Source organism: Oratosquilla oratoria, unplaced genomic scaffold (assembly GCF_046742065.1).
Source record: "Oratosquilla oratoria isolate Oo_2021 unplaced genomic scaffold, ASM4674206v1 SCAFFOLD200, whole genome shotgun sequence".
NCBI classification, from domain to species: domain Eukaryota; kingdom Metazoa; phylum Arthropoda; class Malacostraca; order Stomatopoda; family Squillidae; genus Oratosquilla; species Oratosquilla oratoria.
The window spans coordinates 92,501-100,000 of NW_027467552.1; positions in this window are offsets into that span (position 1 = coordinate 92,501).

The following is a 7,500-nucleotide window of genomic DNA, read 5'->3' on the forward strand; positions in this document are numbered from 1 at the left end:
ACGACGCCAAAAGTCCAGAAACAGACCCAGCAACAAAGAAGCCACAACCAAAGTCATAGGGCCAAGAGGGAACATGCAAGCGCCCATCTTACAATGGCCATTTAACGAGAGCAAAAACAATACAAAACTGCCCACACCACAAGGACGCAAACTCCCCTCTCTCGTCTTTTCCTTCAATATTGCCAGTCCTTTCATCCAAAGTGAGACCCTTCGACATCAAGTTGTCATCAAGAATGTCGCCACAGAAAGCAAAGAAACCGATGCACCAAATGCCCTAAGGATACCGCATTTCTTGTGCTGCGTCGGCACACGTTCTTCGAGGGACCTCCCTTTTGCGAGTCTCAGGGTGCAATGCGGCTTTAGGGAATAAACCCGGTCATCTCGCTTCCTCTCGCTTCCATCGTCACAGAACAGCGTCCCATAATTCCACTGGAACCGGATCATTTGGTCTTCAACTAAGGACCATCTCCCTTACTCTACGGACTGTTCGACTTCATCGACAAAGAAGATGAATCAGTTACAATGTCATGATGTCTTTTGTAACAACACAGCTTTCCACACTTCGAATGGAAATGGATCATTCGCTACTTATCTGAAAACCTTCTTCACTCCATGGACTGTACGACCGGGTCGACAAAATTCAATCGTATTGAAAGTCATCTTATGGTCAATTGGAAGCTTAAAAAAATATATACACAAAGGAACAAATTCCTTATGAGTTCGTAACATAGACGGGCAATATTTGGGCAAATTGTAGGAAAGCACAGTTTATGGAAGTACTCAAAGACAAGAATGATGAAGCCTGAGGGTCAAAAATTAAGATTAAATCTTCGGCGATCCCATTGGAATTATGATGAAACATAGATATCTCTGGTTCCTCCAAGCAACGCAAAAGTATTCAAAACGGGCAATGTAACTTTCAAGATTTCGATGTCGTTAAGACTTCAACGGCGAGGTTCCCCTCAGTTGAGTAAAGTTGTCTGTCACTAACTATAAAATATGTAAAAGTCCAGTCATCGTCGTCCATATTTTTTTTTTTTTTGGGGGGGGAGGAAACAAGGGAGGGAGGACGCTTAATCTGCACTGGGAGCAAATGTCCCTCATTACATCATCAGCTGCCTATACCGACCTACCTCGCTAGTCATACAGGAAACCGGAGATTATAAAATCCCTCTTTTCTCTTATTTCTTGCCTCAACATACATGAAATTAAAATCAAAATTCACGTTGACTTAAAATGCTCGGTATATTCTCTTTAGTTTACATAATAAAAAAAACTCAAGAGAATCATGTATGTATATATATATATATACATATATATATATATATATATATATATATATATATATATATATATCAAATGAGTATAGGAGACTAATCGACAGAAAATAAGATAAAAAGGAGGGTTCCTGAAATACTCATCGTGGCAGTCAAAAAATAAAATAAATTAAAGTAAAAGAGGGAGAAAATGTACATGTGAAAATATCTAGAAAAAAGACAATTGTACGATAATTCCGAAAATGACGGGATCTGTCTCCAGACGATCGGGCGTATTCGTCGGGCAGCGGGGTTGGTGGGAAATTTCTGCCCGGCCTGCCTGTGAATGTTGTCCACACGACCGAGGTGATGAATTGCTGGGCATGCCTGACAATGCCAGTAGTGTGTGGAGTGCAGTATGACAAGCATGGCGCCTAGCATTGTCAAGAAGATATTGTACACCATGGTAATTAACATGGTAAAATGTGAACTGTGTTACAATGACGTGGGATGTGGGAGGGAAGCCTGCTGTGGGTTCATGATATTAACTTGCATCTGGCAGGGTCAAAGCTCCAGCTACCAGGCACCGCCTTAGTGATTTCGCTCGACGAGCACTCGGGCAATTTGACCGTTTACCCGTCAAATGTGCCCGTTGACGGGCATGCCCGCCCGCCGATCAGGCCCGCTCGTCTGGAGAGGCCTGGTAAAGATCAACGTATCTAGATAAAAGATAATCGTGCGATAATGTTGAAAATTATAGGAGCTGTCTTATATTCCAAGGCAAGACCATGGCAGAATCCAGCACGATGCAGATATTAGCCTAGAACACTTTCCTCCTTAAAGTCTGGCTCACAGGTAAAGGAGACTAAACAGAATAAATTAAATGAGGGGGGGGCAAGACGATTCGACTATTTGCATCGATGAAAATTCTTAGATTTTATGAAAATAGATACAGTATAAGACAAATGTTGTTGCCTTTCCTGGCATATGATATGTGAAAAGAAGAAAAATAAATATTTTTGGACTGAATAAATAGAAAGGATAAAATGAAAAAAAGGCCACGCAAGATAAAGAAAAGAAAATATCAATGTCAAATAAGCGAACTCCTCATAAAATATGGAGCCAAAGACAAGACTGTAAATCATCTCGCCAAACTACTTTTTGCCAAGCAGAATGATAATAATCTATTTCACTTTTTTTACGAAAAGGGAGAGAGAGAGAGAGGAAGAGAGAGGAGAGAGAGACAAAGAGACAGAGTGAGAGAGAGAGAAAGATGGAGATGGAGAAAGAAGAGAACGGCCAATTGCCATTCCTGGATGTCATGGTGACGAGAAGCGGGTCCACACTGATGACGGGGGTTTATAGAAAGGACACCCATACAGACCGACTTCTGGACTATGGCAGCTGTCATCCGGCCACCCACAAAAGAAGTGTGATTAAGACTCTGTGGTCTAGGGTGGAAAAGGTGTGTTCCACGGAAGATAGCAAGAAGAAGGAGAGGAGTCACCTGAAGAAGGTATTTAGGGACAACGGCTACCCGAATTCGGTGGTAAAAAGGTGGACGGCACGACAACAGAGGGGAAGGATGGACGACAGACGACCGGACGCGACGCGGGTCACGGTCCCTTACTTGAAAGGGGCTTCTGAGGTAGCGGCCAGACTGCTAAGGAAACACGGTGTTGAAATAGCACACAAACCGAGGAACACTCTACATAGGGCCCTGACCAAAGTTAAGGACACTGTGAGCCAAACGGACCGAATAGGGGTGGTTTACGATATTAGGTGCAAGGACTGCGAGACACATTATGTTGGGGAAACGAGCAAGAAATTGGCGACAAGACTGATAGAACACCAGAGGGCTGTTGGTAGAAAGGACATGAGTTCGGCCGTCTCAAGACACTGCGAGGAAACGGGACACGAAATGGACTGGCAAAACGCGGAAGTGAAATACGGAGGTAGTGGAAAAAGCACCAGGTTATTCTTGGAAGCTTGGTCAAGTGATGATAATAGTGTCAATAGGTGCATCACTTTAAACCCAATTTATAAGGGGGCGAAGGATAGGCTGGAGAAGAAGCTTACTTCTTAATATGTTTATGTTGTGTGTTTTATTTGTTTTTGTTTCGACATGACGGTAGTGTGTTTCTTGATGTGTTTTGTATCATTCCATTTTATTTTCATTTTTATGTATGTAATTTTATTTATTTTTGAAATTTACTAACGGTGGTGGCATGCGTTACATGACTTTTGTTCCGCGTACCGTTGTGGCATGCCACGTCGTACAGCCTTTATGCCCAATCTTGGGGGGCATTTTTTCATACTGCTTTTCTTATTTATTTCAATGTGTACTCTTCCTTTTTGTATGTTTATGATATTGATGGATTTTGTGTTCTTGTTCCAATTTCTTTTATTCGTGATATACATGCTACGCGGGACATTTGTTCCACGGGAGTGCACAGTGGTGCGACCCATCGGTAGCGGGGTGAATCCTTACAACTTTCATTATATTTTCTTTATATATATATATACATATTTTTCTATGGTGAACTCGGTGAAAGTTTTCAAGGAAGTATTGCACCTGTTATTTTATAGTTTTGTTTATATTTGTTTCTCATTTGTGTTTTTGATTTGGTTTAACTGCGTCGGATTGTAACGGTTACTGTGGAGACCTGTCCCAGTGTACCAAATTCCCCTTATTTATGTACATTTCCATTGCTACCACTGTATTACCCTGAAGACGAACCCCGGACAGGGTTCGAAACGTCGGAATAAATTGACGAACGTCGAGTCCAGCGTATGCTTTCTCCCATAATAATGGTTCCTGGACTCCAGCTATTTACTAATATATATATATATATATATATATATATATATACGTATATATATATATGTATATATATATACATATATATATATATGTGTATATATACATATATATATACACATATTATATATATATATATATATATATATATATATATAATAATAACAATAATAAAAAGATAAATAAAAAAGGAGTGGGTGAACCATCAGCACCACGTCAGCGACGGTAAGTTACTTGTATTCAGGCACATGTTTGTTCATCTATTGTAGGTATGCAGGACGCTCCACAGTATACAGCACTGTATTAATGGCTTAGAAATACTATGTTACAGCATATACACGCATTAGACCCAGAATATATCGACACAGTGTATATGCCGTACATTAACAAATGTCTAATATATTTCTATATAAATCAGGTCCCTTAATAATAACAGTATATGGACGAAACCTCCCTGGATATTATAACATCTTATATATAGTCTATTTGTGTAGTTTTGATTTACCATGGGCCACGTTTGGGTGTCCCTAAGAATACATTGATCTACTTTTGCCATTACTTATTCGTTTCTGGTAATGGAAGAGTCACATTAGTCTTGGCTTCGCTCAATACATTTTGGTCTAAATGCTGCACAAGCGCTCTTTAAAGTATAAAAAACAGTTTAAATTTGACAACACCCCATTTGGTTGGTATGCGTGAGTTTAATTGATTGTGATAATATAATTTGTTCAATCAGATCTCGTTATCATGTCATAGCTAAACGGTGGCTAAAGGTGGACAATTTGTTGCTTGTTCTTGTGTAAGGAAGGATGCATTAGGATGTGTTAGGTTCGGTCAGGTTAGGTCAAGTTAGGTTGGATTGGGTTCATTCGGGATAAGCTGGGTGTGTATGGGATATGTTGAGTTAGTTTGGGATGGTTTTGGTTTGGTTGGGGTAGATTGGGATGGATTGGGTTACGGTGAGTTGAGTAAGGTTAGGTTAGATTGAGTTAGGTTAGGCTATGTACCGTTGAGTTGCGTGGGTTAGGTCAGGCCGGGTTAGGTTAGGTGTTACGTAGGGCTAGGTTAGATTAGGTTAGGCTTGGATGCATAGGCTTAGGTTGAATTAGGTTAGTGTTGGGTTGGGTTGGCTTAGGTTAAGTTAGCTTCAATTAGGTTAGGTTAGGTTGGGTTGGATTGGGTTAGGTCAGGTCACATTAGATTAGGCTACCCGGTAGAATACTTAGAGATTGACGTAAACCCAACTTTTATTTTGACTATCAAGTATCAAATTATTAAATATTCAGATAAGCGGTTATGCTCTATGCATATCATTAATAGACTATGACTCATAATATATAATTTGTCTACCTATTCATAATTCCCTGAGCAAGATGGAGGGAACAGCATAATTACTAGAACATTAATGAATGTAAACACACTCTGAGCGCTGCTTCCTCTGCAGAAACACGTTTCATTTAGACGGTAATTCCCGATTGCTCTCTTATCAACTGAAAGCACATCAACAACATAACTCGCCGTATCTACAGCCTCGTTGACAGGGGCCAGTTTAGTAGCCGCTAGTGCAAGCGACTTGTAAACTAGCCTACCACTCTACGTGCCCAATGTCAACCTGCCTCAAAACTATCCTAGTGCCAACACATACTTGCCGGGTAAGTTAACTTACAGCTATTACTTGCGGCTACTAAACTAGCCCCTGTCAATGTGGTTTAACTAAGCCCTGGACGAAGACGATGAATACAGACTTCTTTCTTAGGAGCTGAACATGTATTTTTCAAGTTTCTATGGGTCCAGTGACGTCACAGATATGAAGTCACAGGCAAAGGAAAAGATTGGAAAAATGTATCTACATTTCATTTTATTTTTTTCTGACTACCTTTATGTACGTTAGGGCGTCGTTACTTGCGGCGAAGGTCAAGCTGAGGGCGGTTCGAGTCCTGCCACCGGCGAAGTTGAACCAAGGGCATGGTTTATTAAATTCCACGCTACAAAGGCCTCTGTGAGGGGCACCGTCCTAGCCTCCCGATAGGGGGGGGGGGAGTGTGTGACGTTAAACCATATCATCATCATCATCACCTTTATGTGAAATCCCTTCTCGAATGGAGGAACCAGGCGATTTTATTCAATATAATCTTGTTTGACGTCTACTTTCATCAATTTCATCTGATTCGAGAACAATCCAAGTATATATTATTTTGGCTCCCCCCGCCCCAATACAAGGTAACGCAAGGTTTGGTTAGTTAGTAATTATAGTATATATTTACTATATATATATATATATATATATATATATATATATATATATATATATATATATATATATATATATATGTGTGCCACTAAATAAAGTAACTCGACCTAGTCGTCACAAAATAAGTATGGAGAGGGAGAAAGAACCCTTCACATTATGGACCACCAAACTACGGCCCGCGGTTTTAAATAAAAAAAAATTCTAAAACATTTTGGTAAATATGTTTGTTGTCTCTATTTTTTTGTGTACTGGTAAAGTAATATTGTTTGTGTATTCACTGTATTATGCTGAGTTTCAAAATGGTTATGAGGCCGTCCGGCGCTCGTTATTCAAGTGATCTGGCCCGCTGTGGAAAAAGTTTGGTGACACCTGCTTTACACGCTCCCACCCCCTACACGAGGGAGGGAGGGAGGGAGTGGGGAGAAAATTACTATGAGGTTAACTAGGTAAATATGAATTATTTGTTTCCCTCTTGGGCCTTGCAAAATAAACAAGGTTCATGTGAGATACGAAAGATCAAATTTAAAATCCTTCCTTGGGATTGCACGATCCGTACTATCTTAAAGTATTGCAGAATATAGTAAGAGTATACGTGGCATATCTACATTTGGTTTCCTTAAAACAGGACGAATTATTTTAGGAAACAACGAAAAAAAAATGGTTGTTTTAGAAAAGACTAAATCGTGAAACCATTTCTTACGAATGTTATACAGAACGTTGTGTTCATCTTGGGAATGTTAATCTTGGTAGAAGTCCTTTGTATCAAAGTTCAATGCAAACATGTCTGCAGCAGACAACGTGACATAAGATAAGTGAACCTATCCAAATCTCATCAGCATGACCAGGTCTCCCGTTGTCAAGTCAAGGACATTTCAGTCCGTTGAAATAGGTTAGTTCAAACAAAAAGATAAAATGCATTGAGGCATGGTATTCAGAGGTGTGATGTGAAAGGTGACTGTTAGAGCCGGTTAGGTTGGTTTAAGTTAGGTTAGGTGAGGTTACGTTAGGTTAACTTAGATTAGCTAAGGTTAGGCTACATTAGGTCACAAATGCTGGTATAACAATGAAAATAATTTCCATATTGTTCCGTATGATCTGACCGGCTCGATACCAGTGAGTGATGATACTGGAGTTGTAGGGGATACCAAAGGTCCTCCAACCCACATATGTTT